The sequence below is a fragment of the Agelaius phoeniceus genome, chromosome 9 (genome assembly GCF_051311805.1).
Source record: "Agelaius phoeniceus isolate bAgePho1 chromosome 9, bAgePho1.hap1, whole genome shotgun sequence".
Classification (NCBI taxonomy): Eukaryota; Metazoa; Chordata; class Aves; order Passeriformes; family Icteridae; genus Agelaius; species Agelaius phoeniceus.
The window spans coordinates 10,931,876-10,947,457 of NC_135273.1; positions in this window are offsets into that span (position 1 = coordinate 10,931,876).

Below are 15,582 nucleotides of genomic sequence, written 5' to 3' on the forward strand. Positions count from 1 at the left end.
TTAGCAGGCATCTGTTCTGGCCATAAGCAGTAAGTCTGATTTGGCAAGCATCTCTCTACAGCATTTTCAGATCATTCTCTTCAGCTTGTTGTGTGTCCTGAGGCAGAGACTGATTGTTATTTGTAGTTGTTTTCTGGTTTGTGTAACAACACAGTAATTCACTGCTAATGGATGAACACTGTGAGAGTAAACAAAGAATACAAAATACTTACAAAATCCAATATGAATTTTCTCTGAGGATGTTGTCTTCACTTGAGGGAACAAAAAAGTTCATCATTCTTTGTCAGAAGGACTAGAGAGTTAAAATATGATTAAAAAGTCAAATAAAGTATTTTCCTGATTTGATGTTGATTCTCTACTGCCATCTTAACATACAGATGAGACAGACATTGTGGCTTCAGAGAAATTTATACTTCTCCACCTAGAAGGACATTTGAGCAAAGCTGCTGGATTGCTTTTCCTGAAAATCAGTAGTTATTGGTGTTCAAATACTTTTGGGGATTTGGGCCTCAAACAATTGCTTGCTCTTAATATGTGACTATTTGATTGCTTAAACTCTTTCTGAAAAGCAGGACTCTTGAAGTACTTGCTAAAGTGCTTATGTAAATGAAGCAGGAATTTCCAGTGACCCTGAATGAACCCTGTCTTGGTCCTGTCAACTTCTGCTAAGACTTTCTGACAATTGCATTTAGTGTGGTACCCAGAGCTGATAACAAGGGATTAGTATTTTATCTGTGTGCTGTCACCTCTCATTGAATGCATGACAAATTTCCTTGTCACATTATATCTCTAGGTACATTCAGTGTTTTAAACATTACCCCTGATTGCAGAGCTACCATGTTCATGGTGTTGAAAAAGAAAACTTTATTTTCCTTCAGTGAATGAGATGCCGTCCCTGCATTTCTCCATGAAACAGAATCATAAAGCATGGGAATAAATAATACTTGAGCTAAAACAGATCCTTTTATTTTGAGTGTTGCTATGATCTTGGCCATAATACCCAGAAGAAAAGACTGAAGTCAGATTGTTTTCTAATTGATAAGATCAAAGTGCTATCATGTACCAAGTCATTAGCCTAAGAGATATATTTCATCTGCAGTTTCAACTTTAGCTTTTTCCTTTCCCTTTTTTCCTACTGGAGAATATGGCTTTCTCTTGCTGTGCTGAAAGAGGGATGGAAATGAGATCTGTGTTGTATTTTTCTCAGTGTGAGCATTTCAAGATGTATTCCTTCTTGTTTGCATCCACCCTGTGCTAGGTGCTGCGTGCACCTTGGCAGCAATTGCAGGTTGGGTCTCACATTGTCATCTTGGGGCATTTTGGTGAGTGGACCTCAACCAGACCTTCTCTACACTAGAGAAAATAAACAAGAATCTCAAAGTTTTGACTTTTTTTGATGGAGAAGCCCTGAGAGACAAAGGTTCAAGAGAAGGACTGTAGCAAAACCCTTGAGAAGAGAGGCACGATTGCCTGCCTTTGATACAGCACAGATGCAAGAAAAAACCTTCCCTTTATGAAACAAATTCCTCCTCCAGCCTTTCCTTACCAAAGCTTGGTGTGGTGACATTTCTGGGGCTGCAGCTACCCCTGCAAATAATTGCTCCCCAGCCCAAGAGCGTGGGCCACTGGTCCCATGGACCTCGTCATTCCTTTTTGTGCCCCCCATGAGGCAGCTGTAGGGCAGAGCTCTGAAACAAGAATTGGACTGACAGCTGCCTCTGCTCTGACTGCTTGCTGCTACGAGATGAATAATGCATGCAGCACATTTAAATGTAATGTCACTGAGTGTTTGCGGGGAGAAAACCTTCACTGTTAACCCTGCCTGCATGAGAGGAGCATCCTTGTTGGATTCCCTGCAGTGAGGGGCTGAACCTTTGTCTCCACCCCAGAATGGTCTGCAGCACATCCCCATGGTCCCCATTGTGGGCTGCACTCCAGGCTGAGGGTCCCCCCTGGGACTGAGGCAGTTTCAGTGCAGAGTCCTGCTCTTGACATTTTGGCTGGAGCTGAAACTTCCTTCACCTGTGAAGCAGACTGCTCCCTTGGAGTGATCCCTGCCTGATGTCACATGAGGTGAGTGGATGGGATTCAGCACTGTTGGGAACTGGATGGTGTATGCCATGTGGAATATTTACTCCAGATATTTCACAGCAAGTAACTTTTTCCCACATTCCACACTTGCCTAGTCCCACACAGAGTGTGAGTTCAAACTGTAATCATCCTTCATGCTACCCTGAAGCTATAACATGTCTAGACCAAAAACCTGAGGTTTCTTCCATTCCTTCTGTGGCCTTATGAGTGAGGTGAAGCTGTTTGGTCAAAGCTGCAATGCCCTGAACAGCTGTACCTAATGTCTGTCTTTGGAAAGTGCTTTCTCCAGAGGTCCAGAAGAAGCCATAATAAACCTAGAGCCAAAATCTTCCCTCAGCCCCTGCTGCAGAGTCACAGGACTGGACAGACTGGCCTCTGAGACACTGATTTCTCACATGAAACCTTGCAGTGGGCTGTTCGTGGAGTAGGTTCTCCCCTGTAGCTGCACTGGCTTGTGCAGATAAATTTTTTTTTCCACTATTGATGAACTTGAAGGACTACCATCTGGTCAATTATTGGTGTTCCATTAGTGACTAGAGGCCCTGGCACTCCTGACTGTCCCTGGATGAAAGACAGTTTGATTCCAAAATAATCTACAGCTCAGGAAGGAAATTTTCAAAGCCACAGAAAGCAATTAGGATGTTTACCCTCTGAAAAATCATTTCTTTAATGGACAAGAGAGAGTCCCTGGGTGAGTCCAGAGGCTTTTCTTCCCAAAATCAGCAGTTGGGTTATGATTCTCGCTTGTCATCACATTTCTCTAGGTCTGGAGCAGGGCCAGAGCCAGCAGGCGTGTCTGAGCCTGGATGTGGCTGCAGAGAAAAGCTCCATGGTCAGTGTGCCAGCTCTGCTCCATCAGAGGGGCTGACCTGCCCATCCACATGGACTCATTTGTCATTTCTGGGTTATTTTTTCCCTGTGTTTTCACACCACATTGACCTGAAAGCTCAGCACACTGCCTGCTGCTTCCTCTCATTCCGTGAGGGTGCCCAAAGAGCCCCCAGCTCTCACATGGCTGTGGTGTTTATCTGTAAAACACAAGCACTTCCTTCATTTACAGCAGTTTTTAAGGTTCCTTGGCCCTTTGATGCAGTTGCAAGAAGAGTTTCTTCTCAGGCACTGTCAGGGTTATTGGACTTAACTTCAGGGGAAAATAAACACTGTGTTATTTTCAGCAACACTTTGCTGCTTGAAGTCCCCAAGCACTCAGTGTATGCTATGATATAGGAGGATTACATTTAGCAGCTCTTATCAAAAAAGAAATGATGATCCATCCATAAGAATCTATTTTGTCTCTAAACTTTTTTATTAATTAAAAGCAATGATTCCTTTCCCATTAATTATTACACCTTTTTTTTTTCCTAATTTCAAAGTTCTGGTTTCAGGGAGAGGAAATTTACCTTTCCATCCCTTGTTTTACTTGAACTTTTCCTTCATCTCTATAATATGTCTTCTAATTATCCTTTTTAATTATGATGATAGTGAAGAAGGTGGACAACATTACTTTTTGACTTGTTTGAACTAGATGCAAAAGATAGAATATATTGGCTCCCTTTTGATATTCTGATTTCTACATTGTGTGTATCAACATACTAACATGCAATTTTCCACAACTTGCAGAAAAAGACAACCTTTACTCCTCAGGAAAAAAAAAATAGATAGCAAGGAGAAATTATGAATATTTTTAACTCTGAGGTTGGATGCCATTTTCAGATCTTGGTCTTTTCACTCATATTAAGAAAAAACATACAAAAATTATGGGGAAGCTAGGACTTGAACACCTGGGGAAATAATAACATAATTCTTAATATTATTATTATTAATAATAATAAACCAAATGGAATAATAATAATTTTTTAAGCTTCCCTTTTTATCCTTTTTTTGTTTTCTTACTAGATGATGTCTGAGAAAGCATTAACATCATGTCTGCAGAGAATCTCCACCAGCTATCTATAGACACCTGCTGGTTGGATTAACTGGACACTAGGCTGCCTTTGATTTTGGCATCTTTGAATATCTGAGTGCTTTTTTTGAAGAATACTGCAAAGTGCACAGTTGAAACAGACTTTTATACACATACAAAGCACTCCATGTGTGAATTCTGGTAATAATTTCCTAAAAGCTAAAAAGGCTTTATTTTCCTTGAAGAACAGGAGTTTAAAAGATTTGTTACAGGCCCAGCTTTGAGAGTCCATCAGAGTCATCAAGGCCTATTCTCATACAGAATTTGGCATCAGATCTGAAAGATGAAATTCTTTACTTCTTGGGCATTTCCCCTTGCATGAAGTGAAGGTAGTGGTTTATGTTCCCATTGCCACGAATCAAACCCTGAAAGTGCAGCCTGGACTCCAGCACCTCTCTCAGCTGCCAGCACCTCCTATCAGCCAATAAATGGGGACAATGATTTCCACAGTGCCACAAAGTCTCCTCCACAGGACTGTTCCCAAAGGCTCCTGCCAAGAAGCTCCTCCCCAGTCTTTGACCCTCATTTAGGGACCCCTTTGCTGGTTAATTGCTGGACAGCAATGCTGAGGAGTGTCATGCAACACTGTCTCCTCACACGTTGGAAACTCCTCACTGCTGTGTTTGGAACACCAGATTTTTTTTTTTTTCCAATTATGAAGAGACATTGGAGAAATGTCACAAACCCCAAACAAACCCCCCAAAATTCTCTTACATTATTTTACTAAAAATAATGCCATTTTATTAAGAAAACAAAACTGTTGTTCTTTTTAATCAAACAGTTCCAATTGTAATTTTTTTCTATGACAACCTTTTAGAAGACATTTACAAAAAGAGGAAAAATAAAAGCACATTTCCCTTTATCAGAAGATTCTACTGATAGTTTGCCAGACTTCCCCCCCTTCTGAGTCTTGTTCAATCCTAAAACACCAGCATATTAAGAGTTTGTAAATTTGAGACAAGTAATACCGTCACTATAAATAATATTTATAATTGTAGCCAGAAGGTTCCCTCAAGAAGAAAAGCCTGTGAAGCATGTTGATGATTATTACCTTTTTGTTGTTGTTGTTTGATTACAGTTCTCAGTGGCTGCAAATGTGGTCCTGATTATCATATTAACCAGAAGACATAGTAAAGAATCCCACTCTTAATTAACTTCACTGGAATATTTCCTTAGCCTGAAGACTCATAAGTAGATCTTGTTTGTAAAATCCCTTTCAGCCAAATAACCACTTAACTAATTTAAAATTAACTATCTTGGTGAGGATCTTTCTCAGGGAATCACATTTGAATATTACTATGATATCATCTAGGGAAATGTTTTCTTCCCAGCTATTAAAAAAATAAATAAAAATAAATAAAACATTTTTCTCAATTGGAGGAATTTTTTTTTAAGATAATTCAGTCGTTGGCCACCTCAAAAACCAGAATCCTTCATTTGCCCACTGGCTGTAAGGACTAAACCCTGTTCCCATCACTACATCAGCCTATCCTGGACAGTCAGAACGTGAGGCAGGAGCTGTCCAAGCTGTGCCCTTTCCCAGCCTGCTCCTAATTTCAGCAGAGAGAGAGTGGAGTGATTGGATTGAGCACTAAAAAACATAAACACAAAAATTCCAGTACAGCAGCTATTGCTTTGAGCTTGGTGGTGTTCACGTGAGCTGGGATATTTCCTTTGAAAAGGCATCTATTCTAAATTAAAGCACTTATGCTTTTTTGGGGTAAAGATTCATTTTCAGAAGAAAGCAAATCATGTCAGAAAATAAAAAGTATCATACAGGGTGCTTTGGAGGTTTCTCATGACTGTAGCCCCATTTAGTAACCTGATAAAGCAGCTGTGCCCAAAAGATAAGTCCCTGGAGGAGGTTTGGAAACCACCAGGATGTGTCTGAGTTTGAACAGAAATGTCCTACCATTTTTCTCCAATTCATCTCATGATAGGGTAGAAAAAAAAAAAAATCAGTGGAAGAGCAAACTGGAAGCTAAGTATTCACTTCCTGAAGGAATCTGTCAGTCTGAATCCATTTGTTTCTAGGGTTGGGCACTGTTTAAAGATCCTGTTTTTGTAAAAAAAAAAAAAAAAATCTAAGATATAAGCCAGGAAAAATAAATTGTTGCTTATGAAGGCCATTTCCCTGCTTTTTGAGCAATACCATGTAATCTCTTGTGAGCTGGGCACTGGGAAGGAAAAGGCTAAAATAATCACTACAAATTCTGCATCCTCAGGCAGACAACTTACTGATAGGTTCCGCAAATTAGCTGTAGAAATCCTTTCTTCTGGGGGTTGGTCAGTAAGTGGTGTGAGAAAAGCACTGCTCAGGTAACAGGGGGTGAGCACTGAAGGTCCAGCTCATGCTTGCACAGTGGCTTTTCACCCCATTTTCGTGCCTCCGTGTCATACTCACTCTGGCAATTACCTGCTCATCAGAACAGGCAGTTCAGCTCCCAGCCCAAAGCTCCCTATTTATCCATCTCTGAGTGACTCTGAGGGTGAAGCACTGCTTCACTGCACTTTTTCCTGGTATTTATTGTGCTCTTCCAGATCAGAATTACCATGCTGCTATTTTTTTTTTTTTTTAATCCTTTAATCAAGTCATCAGGAAGAAATTTTAGCAAGACAAAGGGAGAGCAGACAAAATGGCTCCATTATGAAATGAGAACAGACCTCACCCTGCCAAATTTCCAGCACAGTGGGGCTCTGCCCTTGCTTTGGAGGAAGCTGAGAGGGCTGCAGTGATATGTTCAGGCAAACAGGAACTCTCTGGGGTGATATTGCTTTAATCACGTCAGTGAGTAAGAAAATCAGCTTCACTAAATTGTCATGTAAGGAACTCATGAATAAAAACCAGTGAAGCAAAACCTGCTATATGGGGCGACTTTGTTACTTTCTGTAAGTCCTTTCAAACTTAGTGCTGGGGGTGTTAGCTGAGTTTGGATATAATTACATAACTTAGTCATGACAAAAAAAAAAAAAAAGAAGAAAAAAGAAAGATAAGAAAGTCACTTGTCCCAGAATTTCAGGGTTGTGTCCATCCCATGGGAGAGAGATTTTCAGCTGTGACCAGATGTCTCTTGCCAGCTGGGAAAAGATTAAGCAATTTCTGGTCTTTCAGATTAAGAAACTTTTTTTTGTAAGTTCTCAGTTCCACGAGGTGTTTTTAGTGGGACATGACAAGCAACTGCTTATCAGAGTGATGGGATTTCCTAATTGCTTCTGCTCCGACAGACAGGTTGTGGATGAGCCTTCTCTCCAGCTCAGTGAGAGGAGCTGCTAATTCTAGCCTGGGTGTTAAAGCAACCTTTGGCATAGCGCAGGAGTGCTTTAATGAGGGTGCTCCCAGACCTTCTGTTTGTGCTCTCGGTACAAATTGCTGCTTGGTCTGTGCTGCTGCCTGGAGTGAGTGGCTGTGGTGCAGCCACAGGGCCTGGCCAGGCACAGCTCCAGCAAAGAGTTCATGAGCCAGGGAGACACCAAGTGCAGTGGCAGAGAGCGAGGAACAGGTGAAAATCCTGCCTGTGCGGCTGCCGTGGGGAGATTGATTGGGTTGTGCTCCAATTCATCATCCCTATTATCATTGAGAGAGCATCTAATGGCTGCTCAGACAGGATATTTTAGCTGTCCACACATTGCAATTGACCTAGAAAAGGTCAATTGATGGCTTAGTGAAATCAGCAGGAGCTGATTAAACATGCAGAAATTGTGGTGAATGGTATTGGGTGGGAGAATCCAATGTCATTCCACTGACAACTTCACTAGAAACCTGCCAATTTCCAGCTGAAATCATCCAAATGCTCTTGAAATGCACTGGAATTATACCACTACCTTCTGTGGGTCCTAATCAGAGAACACAACTGTGTAAGGCATAAAAATTAGTATGTTAGTCTTCAAACATGGGAAAAAATTATATCAGAAATGTATTTTGTTTCCCTTAGGCAGATGTGATTCCTCAGTTCTACCCCCCTTCCCTCCATTTGTCCTCATGTCTTTCACTATCAGAATGGTAATGTAATAAAGTTAAGCTGCTTTGTTGTAGTAGAAAAATTACACCTGAATGCTTCCAAAAATTATCCATACTTTGGCAAAGGTAGAGATTAAAATAAAACAAAAACTAAACCCCAGAAAAATAAGAAAAATTACTTAGTTTAAGCGTACAAAAAAAATATTGAGAGAAGAATTTTATATATTTTCTTGATAGTTGCAACTGTCAGTTTCAGGAACAGTGTCAGAAAAAACAAATTATGTTTTGCTTTGTGTTTGCAAGGCTAGATGTGAAAGGAAAGGGGAAATAACACTATGAAATGCTTTAATTTTCTTGATTTAGATGAATACGCCCAAAGTACTTGGAGTGATGAATATTACCAAGAGATGGCAGCAGTTCATGCACTATTCATTTACTTAGTTTGCAACATTATTTTCTTCCTATAAGGTTCAAGGAAATTAAGTTGTATTTAGTTTTCATGCAAATTGTTTCCATTGTAATTAAAGGGAAAGGAGGGGCAGAGACAAAGGAGAGAGGGTGGAATAGTCTGATGAAGGGATGTGGAAATTTGTTTTAGGCATACATCTAAGGTTTCTTTTTGGAAAGAAATTGCATCAGTTTGCTGTGTAAAAGAGCTAAAATCCAACTCCAGTCAGAAATCTCTTAAGGGTGTACATCCCGTACAGCTACACTGCCAGAGGGTGAAAAACATTTCCTGTGATCCACTGTGGTTTTAGGACCAAAAATCTCCATCCCATTTTCACAGGCAAGGATAACTGCTGCCATCTGGAGAACTTACATTTGCTTTGAAGTTGGGATGCTCCAAATGATGCTGCAATGAGCACCTTCAACTTGGCTCCTCCAAGGAGGTGGACTGGTTCAAGCTCAGAAATGATGTGCTAAAGTGAGGACCACAAAGTTCATGTTTGCCTACAAAAATACACTAAAATAGAAACCTCCCTGTACACTGAAACGCTGGTTTTGTCTCAATTAGCATACTCAAAGGCACCACTTTCTTCAGCCCTACAAATTGTAGGGTCTAAATGTCTTCCAGTGGCTTCCACCTTTTTTATCTATGAAAATGTGACACCTGTAAGATCTTACAGCATTTTTGGACAGGCAATAGACTTTAAAAAACCAAAATGACCTCATTTGGGAGGGTAGATTACATCAAAGAGAATGTGGAGTGGATGAGGCATTGCTGCAACAGTCAAAGGAAAGATCTGCAATTAATCACATAAAGGACTGAGCAGAGCAACAAAGACACACTCCAACCCCCTGATTAATTCAAGGAGGAAAATTTTGCATTAAGATACTGATTTAAAACATCTTGAGGGATTCAGTACGTGTTTGGTGACTTGGGAAAAGATTATTACATCAATAAATACTTAGATCATAGCTCAGCATTTCAAATAAATACAGATAATCATTGACTAGTTTGTGTCAGGTACATACATAGATAAATATTCAGAAAACCCTGAGATATCATTGGACTAAATGCCCTGCCATTGTGATCAGGCAGTTCTACCATCAGTCTTTCACAATGTTAACAAGTTGTTTTGTTCCCTTCCCCCGAGACAGAGGGACAGACCTGACAAAATTCAGAATGCAGATATTCCATCTAAAGTGGCTTTAGGTGTGTTTAACCCCAATCTGTGGTCTGGATGGATGAATGATAAGTATTATCCAGGTACCACAGTTAAAATGACACTAATAATGGTTGCAGGGACTTCATTCACATGCTCTCATAGAGTGACATAGCATGACATGAGACACTCATCTCTTCATGTGCAACTAAAGAAAGAAGTAAGGCATGGGAATTGGAATTATACTATATTTATATAAAATTTATTTCTCAAAAAAATTCCAATGCCATTTAAACATAAAAAAAATCTGAGCATGTAAAGATTTATATTGTGAATTAATGTGCATTAAAAAATGGTGCCAAATTAGCACTTCAAAATTAATTTAATGAGCAAGGCTCTGCAAGATTGTTTGAAAAATATTTGTGTCATGATAATGAATTTACTTCCTAAGTAATGTAGTACCCTTAGATGCTGGCTTACAGGCAATAGCTATTGTCAAGTTGCAATTATTTTCAAAATTATCATGGCCCATAAATCTTTAACTTATTATAAGAGATTCTATTCACTTTTTTTCAGTCTTCCACATCTTTGGTTTTATGCTAATCTGATGCCATTGATTTTGTTAGGTGCAAAAGGGTGTGAAACTTCTTGTTGAAGGGAGTTTGAAAAGGAATTTCTTTAACAAGCACTACTGCCCTAAATGGCAGCTTCACTTTTTGTAGTCCAGAGCCCCTCTAGGGATCCGGGCCTGGAGCCACCAGCTTGTCCAGCCAAGGATGGATACCCACTGTGCCAGGAGCAGCGTGGGCCACTGGTCCTGCCTGTACCTTTTGCTGATGTCTCTAATGCCATGAAATACCTGAAGAGATTTGGGCCCCTGGAACTGAAACACTTTCCAGCTGCATGGCTGGATTCAGCTCAGGGAGAGCCTGGCAATAACATTTTCATGCCTGCATGAAGTCCTTACAATGCTCTGAGTAGAAGAATTGTCCCATGGACCTTTATTGCAGCAATGAGCCCTCTCATTAGAGCTCCCCAGCTTTCTGAGATATCTCTTGTAGGACTGAGCATTATCACCTTAAAGTTGCCTCAGTCCATCCAGGCAGTGAAAAGATGCTTAGAAATACTGGACATGAGCAAAGCATTCATGGGAAGACCTCAAATAAAATTTATGTGAAAAAGGCAAAGCAGGACTGTAACAGTTGGTGGAAAATGCAGATAGCATAGAAAAAAGAATAAAAGGTAGGCTGGGAGAGCTGCAATTTATGAGGAGGTCTTTTCATGTAGTCAAATCTGTCTTAGTGCCAGCAATGTAGGAAGTCAGTGGGTGTCTGATTATCATCTCTTGAAGACAGAAAAATTGCCATTGTAACATTTTTTTTTTAAATCAGATGAATTTTAAAATTATAATTGAGTGTATATATAGCAGCATTCTTTGCCTTTTTTTTTTATTATTTCCTTCCACCTTGCTTTCTCATTCAAAAGTTTCCCCTTCTCATATCATTGGCAGCTTGGAACAGGAATAATGTATTTTGTCTTCAGCTTAAGTTCAGTATGTGTTTCTGAACTACTTGGCAGGGAGTGAGGGGAATCCCTTTGTAATAGCTTCTAAATAAATTCAGTATCAATTTAAACTATTAGAGGAAGTTAAATAAAAATAATTAGGATATTAAAATACTTTGAGCATTTCCAATCACTCTTTTATTGCAGATCTGGATCTTTTCCAAGAAACAATAATGGAGTGAATACATTGGAATGTTTTCTTCCACTTAATATGAGACCATTTGCTCATGGAAAGATGATTGATAACTTGCATTAAACACAAAACCAGACTGATTTGCAGACAAGTATGAGGAGAGGCTGGAATAAATGTCACATTAACAAAACATTACACAGATGCACATTCACAGACACTAAGTGTATTAACCAAATAAAAAAGAAAACAACATAAAAGCTTTCATAGCACCTCTTCTCATTAGAAAAATATTCTAACCCTGTGCAATGTAACTGCTAAATACACCCTGGCATGGGGAAAGAGAGAGAGATTTGGAGATTCTGATTGCTCTAAACAAGCTCAGAAAAAAGCAAGGGTAGGGTACTGGGGAGATAAATGTAAGCTGATTGCAGTGTTGAGTCATTGGCTCTGTCTTTTTGTCTGATTCCTCTACCATCCTTCCTCACAACATCAAGAATAATGTCTTCAAAACTCTGTGGCCTGCTGGCACTAGGGAGCATAAATAAGCTGGCACTGTGCAAGTGTCAGTCTGGGGGAGTTTCCACGCTCTTCTCTCTGCCACAGAAAGGCTCTGTCCTCTGTCTCTGGCAGCTGCCACACTCACTCTGGGCAGACTCAGGTGTGCTGCCTTACAGGGCTTGGTTTCAAGCCCTGCTGCAGGGCCAGCATGGCAAGGTTACACACAGGGCTGTGCCTGGCCAGGGCCCTGCCAGCTGCACTCAAAGCCTGGCCTAGTCTTGAGCAAAACACCTTGCTTGGGAGTAATTTTTTTTGCTCCCTTTTTCTCCCCCTTGAATAAAATGAGAATTGCTCAGAATTGCTCATCTCAAAATATCTCAGACAGTATCCATTTACAGATTCTCAGGGAAGAATACAAGGAACAACATAAACATTCAGCTTCCTGTGGTACAATCCTTCACCTTTCTGAAGCAAGAAAAAATAGAAAACCCCTCTTGTCTTCAGTGGAGTCACTGCTTGGGTGATCAGATGTTCACAAACTTGCACTATCGCCCAATGTAGACACCACATAGGATTCTAGTTTCTGCTGTAAAGATCCCTGCACCTTAACCCCCTAAGGAAATAAATCTGGGTGCAAACAATGTATGCCAGCAGAGACAGAAGGGGAATGAGAAGTGCTAGACATAGCTACAGCCTACATGAATGGGGAAGAGAAGTATTCTTCTGTAGTGAATCTGAAACAACGATAAGCATTTTCGAATCAAGTGAACATGATGCTGCCAACAAAAGACTCCAGGGAAAAATGTGTATTACAAAATAAACAAGAGAATTCTGAGTAGAGATCAAGATGCTGGATTTACTTGGTGTTTCACAGTGCTGTAATTGTAGCAGGAATATTAGGTCCAAGTCTGGCATTTGCAATTCAGGACGGATATTGCACATCACTCTAGAAAGAAGAATGACTGAATCACTAAAAAACATGTCCCAAAGACAAATATTTAAAGAATTAAGTCTAATAGTTTTTAAAAGAGATGGAGTAGCTTCATTGCATTTCATATGGATTTCAGTGGGGAGAATGAGTTTATTACTCAACCACAAGCTGATGAAGCTGCAGTAAACCCAGGGATTAGAATCCAAAGCTGAACAAACAGTGTGTGATAAGATATACATTTTTAATAGGGAAGATATTAATCATTACAATAGCAAAACAAGAACTTCCAGTGTATCACTGAGCAATTTTAGATTAGCATCAAATGCTTATAGATTTTGCTTGTCTTTGATTTCTTTCTAAAAATATTCTTTAACAAGAAACTTAAACAGCATGTAGTTCAAACTAGTTGCAATATCCCCATTATACAAGTAATCCCTTAGAAGTGCACTTTGGATCCCTTTTGGGTTGTATAATGTATAAGCTGATGACTCCCGAAATACTTAAGGATGTTCAGCTGCAGCTGGTGGAGCACAACTCTATCTCTGCAAACATATTTCCCTGCCATGGCAAACAAAACCATACCTGATGCAGTGGGCCATTGATATTTGAAAGTAATTCCCTTGGTTTTTAATTTATATGCCCTAAGATCCCTGTTTAAAAATGTGTTTCCTTTCTGGAAAGTCACCACATAACTCCCTACTAATCCCCCTCATTTACATTGAGCATTAGCTTTATAGAGAATGGTACTAATTAATCCTACATAACTGTAATTTAGTGGCTGGGCTGCACAACAGCATGAGAATTAGCATGGTACTGGGTGCTGGGTTATCAGATCCATTTTCTGGGTAAGTCCTATTATGTTCTGTAGGACAGGCAGGCACACAACGAATTTAATTACACAGCCTTTCAATCAGCTTGCTTGTAAGCCTGGGAACTATCTTCTAGCTCTTGCACTTCACAGAAAGCAGTGCTTTTTCTGAAGCTACTCTTGTGCTGTACTTGCCTGCAAGGTCATATTCCTAGATGACACCAGAGTTTATAAACATTCTCTCAAATTGGTAATGATCAGGAGTAAAGATTATGATTTACAGCAAGCAGCCCACTTTCTGAATGAAATATAAATAAACATATTGCAATAAAAATAATTTATACTAATTAACAGTATAGATAAAAAAAAGTAAAGAAGCAAAAATAAATAGAAAAATAAGGAAATATAGTCTCAATCTCACTTACTGATGGAGTGTGACGTTGTCATACATAATTTTCCCCAAAGGGACATTAACCATTAAGCATTGTCCATTAAAAGACCTGGCTTATACTCCTGGGTTTGGCAGCGACCTACCTTAATGGATCCCTCATTTCTCTGCCTGATCCTCTACTGCTCTTCTTTCCTGGTTTTGTTCAGTTTCCTGACACCAACAGAAACCCATCCCATGGAGCTGACTCAGATTAGCTCAGTACTGTCAGTGGATATAAAGGGCAATTTGAAGCAGTACCTCAAATCTACAGCAGATTGAAGCAGCCTCTGGAAGTTCTTCTCTAGGATATCCAGTAATGAGGCTCCTAGTTTTGATGGCTGGGTTAAGTACTTCAAGTTCATTAAATGATCCATACTCAGGCCTGCTTATTTCTCTTCTCTGTCACATAAGAAAAAAGGGATGGCATAAGAAAGTGGCTTTTAGGGTAAAATGTTTGGATTATAAAGAAATATCACTGTATTTCACCAAGAAAGGAAAAAGCCAGCCCAAGCGAATGAAGAGTCAGCTGTGAGAAAAGCAGCACAGGACTACAAAGGGAATGTTGAAGATTCTCCTTGTTTCATTATTTATATTTCCCCACAGTGGCAAAAAAACACATTCCTATATTCCATATAAAATATAATGCACTTAATTGATCTAAGTAATTTCAAGGCTGCTGAATAGCAGAAGCCTTCTGAGTGGAATATTCTGACTTAATGATCACATAAAATTGCTCGAAGTGTTTTTAATGTCATTGTAATTTCTGAGTTTATTTAATAGTTGAGGGGGAGAGAGGGTAACATTAAGAGTCATCTGCATGGCTGGCATGGCTGTATATAACAAATGAGACATGCCCATGCCACAAGAACCATTATTTGAAAATGGCTGCAGTAAAATGCAGTTATACTGAGCATTTGCTTTAGGCCATGACATGGTTTAATGAGAATGATATTGCATTAGGATTCAGGACAACTCAGATTTGTTTCTAAGTGTTTGACCTTTTAACTGTCAGATCTCTTTTTGATTCCACTGATTTCTTGCTGTTTCTTTCCCAACCTCAGCCATCCAGTTCATAAAAACTTCATCTAAGAGTTGTACAGTTGTAATCCACTTTACACCTGCAGAGTATATGGTAAAGAAACTTCTGTGTATATATATATATATTTAATACAGAATCAAAGAATGGTCTGAGTTGGAAGTGACCCTAAAGATTACCTAGTTCAGCCCCTGTGCCATGGACAGAGACACCTTCCACCAGACCATGTTGCTCAGAGATCCCATCCAGCCTGGGGCTGAACACTTCCAGGGCTGGAGCATCCACAGCTGCTCTGGGAGACCTGGGCCAGTGCCTCACCACCCTCACAGTAAAGAATTTCTTCCTAATATCTAATCTAACTTTCAGCTTAAGGCCACTTCCCTTTGTCCTAGCATTACATGCTCTGGTAAAGGGTCCCTCTCCAGCTCTCTTGTAGCTCCTTTAGGTACTGTAAGGTGCTCTGAGGTCTCCCCAAAGCCTTTTCTTCTTCAGGCTGAAAATCCCCAGCTCTCTCAGCCTGCCTTTATAGGAGAGGTGTTCCAGAATCATCTCCCTCACATGTTG